Raw genomic sequence first — 12,346 nt, forward strand, 5'->3', positions numbered from 1 at the left:
TGTCTGGGGTTAGACATTTCTGAGGCTTTTCATAAAGTATCCTAATATTTGTGCCTGCTTTATGGTGTTGAGTTACAAACTACATGCAGCACTTTAGTTGTTTTGATTTTTCTTGCAAAGCACCAAGCAACAAAGGAGGTATAATAATCTTATTTAGTAACCCTTAGTTTGTGATGAACATGCCAAACCTGTAAAGGTAATTGGATGGTTGGCTCTTTTCTTTGTAAAGAAAGAATTATGAATAATGGACACTGCACCTTGGCTGCAAAATGGCTGCAAGAAATTCAGGTAAAGTCCATTGTGCTTTCAGCATTGATAAAAAAAAACAGGTGAGTTACTTAGAAGTGCGAATAGATTTTCCACATGTACATTGATAGCCTATGCCAGCTAAATGCAAGGATTTAAAGATTGCCAAATAACCCTTTAAGGTTATGAGGAAAGGGGATATCAAACAGAGTTTTTCAGTGAGCCAGTCATGCCTTGTATAATCAATGGAATACCAATTAACCCTCCTCATTGTGCATTAATTCGCTGACGGTAGACCATGGGAGGCGCCAAAATTTGCTGTTATATTTTCAGAACTAGTTGGAAGGGAGTTGGCATCTTTCAACACCAGAAGGAAACCTAGCAAGGCAACCTGCAGACCACCAGCAAAGAGAGATCATCACCCAGCAAGATGAAAGGAGCCATGTCTGAAACAGTCATCTTAGATGGTGAGAAGAGAGATTTATGTTTCTTCTTTATAGAAGCTCTGCTACAATTTTGACTGAAAAACCCAGAAATTTCAAACTTCCGCTGTCTTCAAAGAATAAGGAGAGGCTCTCTGATGAAGGGTCTAGGCCCGAAACGTCAGCTTTTGTGCTCCTGAGATGCTGCTGGGCCTGCTGTGTTCATCTAGCCTCTCATTTTATTATCTTGGATTCTCCAGCATCTGCAGTTCCCATTATCACCTTTACTTTTAACCTGCATGTTTGACAGACAGGGTATTTTATCATGTTTACTGTTCAGATGTTGTGTCAATAAAGGGTTATCCTATCATTTCATTTTACCATCTCAGGAAGCCTGACTTGTGTCTATTCTTTAAAGCCACAATACTTCAAAGATTTAAAATACTCTTTTTTCAAAATATACAATGTATTGCAATCAACCAAGAGATGAGAAAAAAGGGAAAAATGTTTCCTTCAACCATCCATAACAATTTACCTTCAAAAACGTTTCTTCGTTATCACTTTATCTAGCTTCACTTCAGAAGTAAACAGAAGTGTAAACATTTGCTGGAGGTTTCAGGGAGCTCAGTTCCATTTTTAACTCCTGAGATATTGAAGCAATCCATGTCTATCTGCAGCAAAACTTGGACAACATTCACACATGGACTGATGACACATACATGCATACCACACAAGTGCAATGCAATAACCATCTCCAATAAGGAATATTTAACTAAATTTTATTGACACTCACTCACATTACCATTGTTGAATCCCTCACCAATAACATCTTTGGGGTTACCATTGACCAGAAATTTAATTGTACTTGCCATATAAATATCAAGGCTGCAAGAGTATGTCAGTAGGTGTGTATTTTGCAAAGCATATCTCACTTCCTCACTTTACAAAGCCTGTTCACCATCTATATGGCTCAATGCAGCCCTTATGCCTTGCACACCTGTTATTTGTGTACCTTTGGCTTTGAGAGACATTACCTTTGAAGGCTTCATTTGCTATGTTTACATAAGGTTGCACCCCAGTCAGTCTGACTGCCTGTGTAAACAACACACATTTAAATCATTTGCTCTGCTGTAATATCAGTTTTATAACTTGCAATGTATTTTAATATTTTAAATAACCCAAGTGTCTGTCATAGGGACAATAGATTCATTCAGAATAGAAACAAACCCTTCAGCCCAAGCCGTCCATGCTGACCAGGAATTCTAAACTGAACTAGTCCCATTTAATCCATATCCCTCTAAAACTTTCCTATTCATATATCTGCCCAAACATCTTTTAAACATGCTGATTGTACCCACTTCCTCTGGAAACTCATTCCATACACACACCACCCTCTTTGTGAAAAAAATTACTTTTGATGTCCTTTTTAATTGTTCCCCTCTCACTTTAAACCTGTGCTCTCTAGTTGTGTGCTCCCCAATCTATGCCCCTTATGGTTTTATAGATCGCTATAAGGTCACACCTCAGCCTACTTCAGCCAGAAAAAGTTTCAGTCTATCCAAGCCCTCATTATACATCAATCCCTCCAGTCCCAACAACATCCTTGTAAATATTTTCTGCACACTTTCTAATTGAACAACATCCTTCTTCGAACGAGTTGACCAGAATTTTATACAGTATTCTAAAGTGGCCTCACTAGTGCCTTATACAGTTGCAACATGACGTCCCAATTCCTACACTCATTGTTCTGACCAATGAAGGTAAGTGTGCCAAATGTTTTCTTTACAACCTTGTCTACTTGCAACACCACTTCCAAGGAATTGTGACCTATATCCCCAGGTTCCTTTGTTCCACAACATTCCCCAAGGCTCTATCATTAATTATATAAGTCCTGCCCTGGTTTACCTTACCACAATGTAACACCTCACATTTATTAAAATTAAACTCCATCTGCTGCTTCTTGTCCTATTGCTCATCTGATCAAGATCTCATTGTACTCTTAGATAACTTCTTCACAGTCCACTATACCACCAGTTTTGGTGTCATCCACAAACTTACTAACTGTGCCTTCTATATTCTCATCCAAATGGTTGATATAAATGACCGATAACAGTGTATCTAGAATTGTTCCTTGTGGCACACCACTAGTCAAAGGCCTGCAGTCTGAATAACAAATCTCCATCACTACCCTCTGCCATCATGCCAATTTTGTTTCCAATCAGCTACCTGGATCCCATGTGATCTAACTTTACTAACTATTCCACCATGTGGTAGCTTATTGAAGGCCTTGCTAAAGTTCATGTAGATAACATCTACTGCTCTGCCTTCATCTATTTTCTTGGTAACCTCTTCAAAAAACTCAATCAAATTTGTGAAACACAATTTCCCACACACAAAGCCATACTGACTATCTGCCATCAGTCCTTGCCTTTCTAAATGCATGTAAATCCTATTTCTCAGAATCCCCTTTAACAACTTATATCAGTTGTTATCCATCACTGATGTCAGACTCACCAGTGTATGGTTCCCTCGCTTTCGCTTACAGCCTTTCTTAAACAATGGCACAACATTTGCTGCACTCCAGTGTTCTGGAGCCTCACCTGTGGCTGTCGATGATATAAAGATCTTTTCAAGATACCCCACAATCTCTTTCTTATCTTCCAACAATGGCTTGGGATACATCCGTTCAGGCCCCAGGAATTTATCTACCTTGATCCATTTTAAGACCTCCAGCACCTCCTCTTCTTTAATGTGGACTTTCTTCAAGACATCACTCTTCACTTCTCCAATTTCACTAGTTTCCATGTTTTTCCCCACAAGGCATATAAATGCCTTTATAGCTTGACAATTATATGACAACTCTCTCAATATTTCCCTCAAGTATTTTCTCAGCAATTCTGCAGACAATACCCATGACAGATTCAATAAATGTAAGAGCTCCACAGAGTTTACCCACCTTTGTATGCACTCTTGTCTACTTTTAATAACCCCAAAGAGCAGATTACTTTTTGTTCTTTTCATTATATCTAGATGCCAATGGTTAGACGAGCATTTATGGCACAAACTTAATTGCCCAAATGTAAGTGCCTATTGTTGTAGGTCTGGAATCACATGTAAGTCAGTACAAGTGAGGTCAGCAGATTTCTTTATATGACTTAAATTTTCCTTTTTTTTCCTTATATTACGGATAGAATTAATTAGTATGGCATGCAGCCAAACGCATCTTGTACATTACATATTGGAGTTCTGAGTAAAATGGCATCATCTTATCACAAACATCAATGCCAATCATAAAGTGAAACAGAGAGATGAAGAATGTTGCTTAGAGACTGAAGTTTGTTTACAAAAGTTTGGCTTATCCCTCCAATAGACTGACAATGACTGAACGAGCTTTTTGAAATCATAACTGGTCTGGAGAAAATAAATTGGGAGAACTTTATTTTCTTGGTGGAGGGATCAAAAACTTGAGGGCATGAATTTATGGTGATTTTCAAATTCGTAATGGTGCCATGAGGACAAGCTTTTTGTTTATGTAGTAAATGGTTAGAATCTGGAACGCAATTCCTGTGCTTTTAGAGGAGGCAAATTCAATTGAAGGTCTTCCAAATGTGACAACAAATCAGGATTTTGTCTGCTCTCTAAGGTGTTTGCAAAAGAATTCATGACATTGTTTGGAAAAAGAACAAGTCTGTTATATAGAATCCTAGTCAATATTAATCCTTCAATCAACATTATAAAAACAGATTACCAGTGCTTTCGCATTGCTGTTTGTGTAAGCCCGTTGCGTGCAATGTGGCTGCTGTGTTTCCAACATTACACTCATCTAAACATTGCACTTCATGCTATTGTTAAAGTGCTTCATTGGCTGTAAAATACCTCAGGATCATGAAAGGTGCTTCATAAAGGCAAACTATTTTTTTTCTAAGCATTTAGTTGTGTTACATTATCACTCCTTTAAAGAATTTGAAATCAAAGTTTTAACCATAAAATACATATTATTGTAGTTGAAAATCTACTTAAAGTGGCATTTATTTCAAACAGAAGCAACAGCCCTTTGTGAAAAACTCAAAGTTAGATTAATCAATTTAATAACAATATTCTACTTATCTTACAATTTTTCTTATTTAATAAGTATCCAACATGCGTGGACAATGTTCTGCTTGGCTATCCTTTGACCTTAATGCCAAATTCATCAAAACCTGCACTTGATTTTCTGTTAATGATTTGATACTGTCCCTTTTTAAGAAAAGATTTTTTCTTAAGGCAATTTTCCATTTTTCTGCAAATTTATTCTGTAAGGCCTGGAAGTTTGTTTTCCTTAGTTATTCACATTGTAGTGTAGAATTATATAAATAAATGACACATAAAGAATCTGTATTTCATGCTTATAATCTGTGTTTTAGAGATGTTTAAGATATTACTAGTTTTATGAAAAAACTCTTTTTGAACATTTACTTCTTCAGGTTTTGGTTTAGAATTTTCAATTTCACAACTCAAATTGGGTTAAGAAATATAATACACTGGAAACGCAAGAAATCTTATCTGATGCTCTCGCTTTCTTTCTAAATTCTAACTGGGTTGATTACCTCAACTTCAACAAACAGCCTTTGTTTACACAATCTAGCTCATAGTCCTGTTAGGTCATGTTTTACTGAACACACAGCAGAAGTCATGATGAAACAGAGTTTGATTTGGGGTAAAGAGCAACTGATATATAAGTTTTACAGGTTATAGAAGAAAGTGCCTATTGTTTGGTATCAATCCATATGTTAAGGAGTTGTTATAACTTGTAAAATATTCAGCACAATTATTAATTTGCTGGCAAGATTCACAATAGGCCGATTTCGTTGCAGAAAGAAGGCTGAGCAAAACTTGTAAGATGTATGCCATGACAGCAGTTATGCTTTAGTTGTAAGGATTGGAGAATTAGAACTATGCTCATTTTGTGCTGAGTTGCAACTCTGTATTCCATTGCATTTTGCTTCCTGGAATGTTTGCACCCATTTTACGCTTTGCCTTCATTATGTTTGATGCAAAATAATTCAAATGAATATCTAGCACAATTATGTAGCATATCCCATTTTAGTGCCTTTATGACCAATGGATCAGTTAAAATCATACAGGTTTTTCACTTACGTGTATAATGCTGAAAGGTCTTTATTGTTCTGTTGATGTGAAATTTTCCCTAATTGCTATTTTAATGGTTTGTGAATTTTCAAAGCCTCTTACATAAGTCTTTTTTTCCACTTTCCATCAACTAGCATATCCTGCAGCTGTACCTTAATTGTATTAAATTTCACTTACCTATGACCTATGTGATTAGCAACCTAAGATACAAAATGTGAAGCTGGATGAACACAGCAGGCCAACCAGCATCATAGGAGCACAAAAGCTGACATTTCGGGCCTAGACCCTTCATCATTAGCGACCTATATTGGTTCCAAGACCACCATTTAATCAAATATAAAATTCACTGGCGAAAATGGAAGTTTGCTCAGGAGAGCAATGGACTATCCATGACTGAACTTGACAGAAATATGGATAAGTGTTTTATCAGCAGATATGTTGAGGCATGGATGCAGATATAATACAGTGCAAGTAGACATTTCGGTGATGAAGAATACATGGAGTCAGGGTGTCGCTCAGCTCAGTTGGCTGTACAGTGGTTTGCAATGCAGAGTGATACCAAAAGCATGGAATCAATTTTCACATCAGCTGAGATTACCACAAAGGACTTTACTTTTCAATCTCTCCCCTTGCCTGAGGCATGGTGACCCTCTGGTTAAATCACCACCCATTGTCTCTAATGGGAACAGCCTCAAGGTCTAGAACGACTTTGCAACTTGTCCTTTATATAGAGTCGGAAACTTTGCTTGGGGTCATTTTGGCACCAAGATTGCAATCATTGCACATGCTCAGACTAGACAATCCAAAACTCAATTTGCAGGGTCACAAAGCCTTGAAAAGTATCAAGTCCAAGTAAAGGCTTTATTAGAGATTAAGATGATTGCATGAAGACTCTAATAAAGGCATTAAAAGACACACAGGACTATTCAATAAACATATTCTGTTATTTTGGAATGCAAAATGTTTTGAATTTGTGTATTCTCTTACTTTGGCTTATGAGCCCACACTCACTGAGAGAAGAGTGTACTATAACTCCCAAATAACTCTACAATTGACCTCTATGCCCTCCTATTCATTAATGTGGACCCCTCAGACAAACCCTTGTACATCCTGACTATTCTTGACTCCCTAATTACCCCTCAAAAACCCATCCAACAGGGTTCAACCTGATCTGAATATTGCTCCAACCTACTATTCCAACTACTTACATACCCACCTAACATCAGACCCAGGTTTTGCCTGACAATACTGAAACCCAAACCACATTAGACTCAATCCAGTTGTCACCCAGCCCACTGCTCACTTACCTCACCCACCTATCCACCTACACACCTAACCATACACCAACTCACCCATCTAAATATATATTAATTCACCCATTCATTCATAAGCTCATTCACTAACATTACCGAGAGGTTTTGAGACTTTGAACCATTCACCAGAATATAGCAGCTAGTGCTATAAAAAGTGAGTTGTGATTCCTGTGCAGATTCTCTTGTCTGTTTCCTTCATGGATATTTGCACTAAGGGAGCTCTTCAGGTTCCTGTATTGAAAGTTCAGCCAGAAAAGTCATAAGCAGGTAAATGGATAGTTTTCTGACTGATCAGCGCTAGGCTTCCCATGCTGATCCGAACCTTTGGGTCAAACGTAATTGAAATGTGACAACAGAAAGTCAAGTTTCTGAACAGAATGTGCTCGCATATGTAAGCTGTTTAATGAGAAGGGTGACTTCACTTGCAGCTTTTGCAAAATAACTGGCAGTTATGAAATGCAATCTCAAAACATCAAAAAGAGTGCAAAAAACATACTTTTTTTAAAAAATTCTAAACCACAGGTGGCTCTTCCATAATCCACTGCATGTCAAATTTATTTATTTAGAAAAACATATAATCTGACTCAGTGTGAACATGCTTCATATTTACAGAATTATTTCAAACAATATAGTTCTGTTTCTGCCAGCAGCATAGTGGCTTTTTTATCTTTGTAGAAATTTATAAATTTTAACAAGAAGAGCTTCAAGTAATAACCAAAAACTACCTCAACCAGATTTCATATTTTGATACTTTTACTATAACAATTCACTTAAAAATGATGATGATTGAACACTTTTTTCGCAGTTAATATATTTTAACTAAAGAAAGTGATGTTCCCCACATATACTTATCGCCTATCACACTATCCACAAAGTTGCAGACCTTCTGGCAAACAGTTTCTCTTAGTTCCCAATAGGCTCCCATATCTCTGATTCTCTGGGTTTTAACTTCGTGACAATTTCCAGGTGCTTTGCTCAATTTTCAGCGAACGCCTTACAGTCACCATCAGCCATTTCTAATGTTTCACCTTTCTTCGGCATGCCATTACATCTATAATATAAGCATGTACCTGACAACCATTACAATACAACTGATCGCTATGCCCTCCAGTTCATTAATGTGGACCCCTCAGATAACCCATCCCATAGGCTGACTATTCTCTTGACTCCCTAACTACCCCCAAACCCATCCAACACGATTTGACTTGATCTGACTAATGCCCCAATCTTCCAATCCACTAAGCCACATACCCCGCAATGGATAGTGTCATTGATTGTGCTATCAAGCGGTCCCCAGTATCTGCAGTCATCTTTCTTTGTGGTAGATATGACACAAATGGAGAGCTTCCCTTCCAACTTGATTTATTTTTGCACTAATTATGCCAGGGCTCCTCGACAGCAAACTCGGTCAAATGATGCTTGATGTCAAGGGAAGTGACTCACTGCAGCTTCATTAATTATCCATGTATGGATTAACTTTATGATGCAGTCTGGACCTGAGGGACCAACCAAGACGGACCAAGAGAGATTATCTTGGAACACAAAATGAGCGTTGGAAAGTGGATTTGTGCTGAACCAGTGCCACTTGATAACATTGTTGATGATACCTTCCATTGCTTTGCTGGCATTTGAGGACTGACTGACTGGATTGTTCTATTTGTTACAGACAGGATAAGATAGGGTAATTTTCTACATTGCCAGGTAGATGCTAATATTGTTGATATTCTGGAAAAGATTGGATACGGGTTCAGCTAGTCTTGTGAAGTACAAGTCTTCAGTATTGTACCTGATCTGCTGTCAGATGTTCATATAGGTTTTGCAGTGTTCAATGTTTTCAATCATTTTCTGAATGATGTACAATGAATTGAATTATCTGAATACAGGCATCTATGGCAGTGGAGACTTCAGGATGAGACCAAGATTGATCATCCACTTAGCAATTTTGGCTGAAGATAGCTACAAATGGTTTAGATTTGTCTTTTGTAAGATGTGTTAGGTTCCACCACCATTAGGGGTGGGGATAATTTTGGGGTCCCCTCATCTACCTGTGGTAGATACAATCCTCTGCAACCGTGAACATAAGGCTGTGTTATCTGCCTGGTGCCAGGATGAAGGACATGACCTCAAGACTGGAGAGGAACATAAAACTAGAGGGGTGATCCGGTTGTCATAATCCATGTTGGTACTAATGAAATTGATAGACTACAAAGGAGGTTCTGCTGGAAGTTTTTTCACAGTTAGGAGCTAAACTAAAAGGCAAACCCTCCCAAATAATAATCTCCTAGGCATAGGCAATCTGGCACAAGGTAAATAAGTGGGGAGTTAAATGTATAACTTAGAGATTGGTGTAGAAGGAATGGGATTTTGTTCATGGGGTACTGGAACTAATACTGTGGTAGAAGAGAGCTGTTCTAGTTGGATAGAGTTCACTTGTTAGGGCCAGTATCCCAGATGAATTCTTTATTGTTTTGTCCAAGGTCACCTACTCAATTTCAGTTTAGATTCAAAGGTTTAGTTTTTAAAGGTATGTTGTTATGAAGCAGAGGACAAACCCCTCTGATAACTAAATCTGAAACAAGCAGAAACACTCGCCTTGCCTCATAATCTGTTAGAGGATGTGTGAAAACTGGTGTAATCTGCCTCTCATCTCCCTCAATCTGTTATAATGTGGAGATTATATGAAATAAATTCCTGACAGTCACATTATAATCAACAAATAACAATTTATTTATCTAATTCTAACAGTGAACAAGTTATCAGAATGACTAACAAAAAGAACAATTCTGCTTTAACTACTAACTATTTGCCAATAAAACAAAATTCTAATGGTATGCTGTTCCAATAAATACAAGACCCAGTTATTTAAACCAAAGTAATAAGAAAAAGAAAGTAAAATTTAGACTCTCAAAGCTACAGTCAGGATGCAACTTCTGAAATGTACTGCACCTTCTCTGCTGATCGTCAACCAGGAACGCCATTCTCTATTGAATTCTGGCATCTGAAACACCTCTATCCATTGAATTCTAATGTCAGGAATATTAGCATGATACCTTTTAGATGGTGCTTAATCAGAGAATTTAACAATTTCTGCGAGAGCCAGAGTTTGACACTTTCGATGACAGTTCACTTTCACCTTGATTTTCAAAAACTTCTTATATACCCCTGATGACCTCTCTATTTTCTCATATTAGGATTGGTCCTAGGTTGTCAACACCATCAGATTTAAATTCAATTGGTTTTCAGATTCTAAGTGCCTGGTTTAAATTAATTGGCCTATAGTCAAGCTAGCTGCCTTGAAATCAAAACAAGCCTAGATTTCTAACTCCACAGCCAGTTGATACATATGTTTCAATTTCAGAACTGTCTGTACATCTGCAGCTGGTTGCAGACATTTCTGTCTAAATCTCCAAGCTTAGGAAAACATATCATCTCTTAAAGGGACTAGGTACTCTTCTTGTCCATCACTTTTTACAAACAAGTCAAACAAGTTTGCACAACTTTGCAACAATGCCTATTAAAATAATATTCCTGAATTTGCCATGGTTGTTACAAAATAAAAATAGAACACAGTGTTATCACAAATCAATTTTTAAGTCCTACTGATATAAATATAAAGGAAAGCACATCATGCTGTGAATGTACATTGAGAGAGATAAAGACAAAAAGATCACTAAGTTTAATGCATCATGAAGCAAATGCCTGGGACAAACATCCTACATACGACAAGGAAGTGACAGTGGTAACCTTAAAACCAATAAAGAAAGTCATACATTGCTTGCGTACTTTATTAAATTCTTGTTAACCAAAAAGATGTTTTCAAGACTTCCTGTCTTATGGCAACACTTTCTTTAAGTCTAACATATTGACACATTTCCTTCCCTTTACTTTCAATTATTTATAGATCTCAAAGTTCTAGAATATCTCTTTTATCTTTTTCTAAATACTCAATCCAGACATTAACTGTAATTGATGAAGGAGTGAACAACAGCAAAAACATTAGATGACCAGTCCCGACATCTCCTTCAATGTCATCATATGACATTACTGGATTTTGTGATATTAGTCTTGTGGTGGCTGTCAGTTTTCTTTTCTTCTTACTCCCACACACAAGGGAAAGTCTGTGGGCTTCACTTGAATTGACACAATGAAAAATGTTGCACTGTATGTTTTTTTAACTAAAACCTCTCATTCGCACACTTTCAGAACCAAATACAGCCAATATGAACAAAAATGTCTCATGATCTGGTCTGAAATGTTGGATTCCTTTTCCTGTTACGAGGAAGTTTCCTTGTTTACCACATTATGACCTTCAGAATGTAAAGATAAAGGAACTTCTTGTAAATATGTTCCGATTATATCAATCTTGTAAAACTCATCAAACTTGAAAAATCTCCAGTTTGATGACAAGCTGCTTTAAATCAGTTCATATAAACAGTTAATTGGGTGATTTCAAAGATAATAAATCAAGCTGATACTGACAGTGGATGGTTAAAATGCATTACAATTTCATCTTATCAATTTAATTCCTTGCATGTTGTTAAAATCCCTTTGAGATGTCTGGCTTTTTACAAGTTTGGCATTTAAGTGCTTAAAAATGCTGTCTGTTGTCATTTCTTGGAATTTGTTATGACAGTACTGCTCACTTTAGCACTGTGATACAGCTGTGGGCTCTAAGGGAAATGCAGTAATTAACATGAAAGATGAGTCATATCCTGCAAAGTGCTGTCTGTTGTATCTAATCTGTACCTTGTTCATGTATAATGAAGGAAAAGTTATATACCATAATATGTGTAATTCAATGATTAACTAATCTGCTCCATTACATCTTTAGTTAGATTATTTTAATCTGTTCATTACTACACCAAAGAGCATGCTGTTCTTTGAAAGGAGCATTGTTTTTAGAGTATATAAAATTCCATTAAAATTACATTCTCAAACTTAAAATACAAATTTGTGAAATGCTTTGCCAAAATATTTGAGCTGAATCTGAGTTATTCCATTCACTGCCTTTTGTGGAATTAACACTGAAATGGTTGGTTTATCTTGTTGGTATATTACAAGATAAAGTTCAGATTTGTACCTAAAATATTGTATAATTAGGAAATGATTTGAAAATAAAATGTACATTTGGCACATTCCCAACCTCAGTCGAACCCTGTAAGGTGAAAGTAATGGCCTCCTGTTTAGCTCCAAGCCCAACAGCTCAACAGATCCAAAGACACCACGCCTCAATGATAG

The sequence above is a fragment of the Stegostoma tigrinum genome, chromosome 2 (genome assembly GCF_030684315.1).
Source record: "Stegostoma tigrinum isolate sSteTig4 chromosome 2, sSteTig4.hap1, whole genome shotgun sequence".
In the NCBI taxonomy this organism is placed as follows: Eukaryota; Metazoa; Chordata; class Chondrichthyes; order Orectolobiformes; family Stegostomatidae; genus Stegostoma; species Stegostoma tigrinum.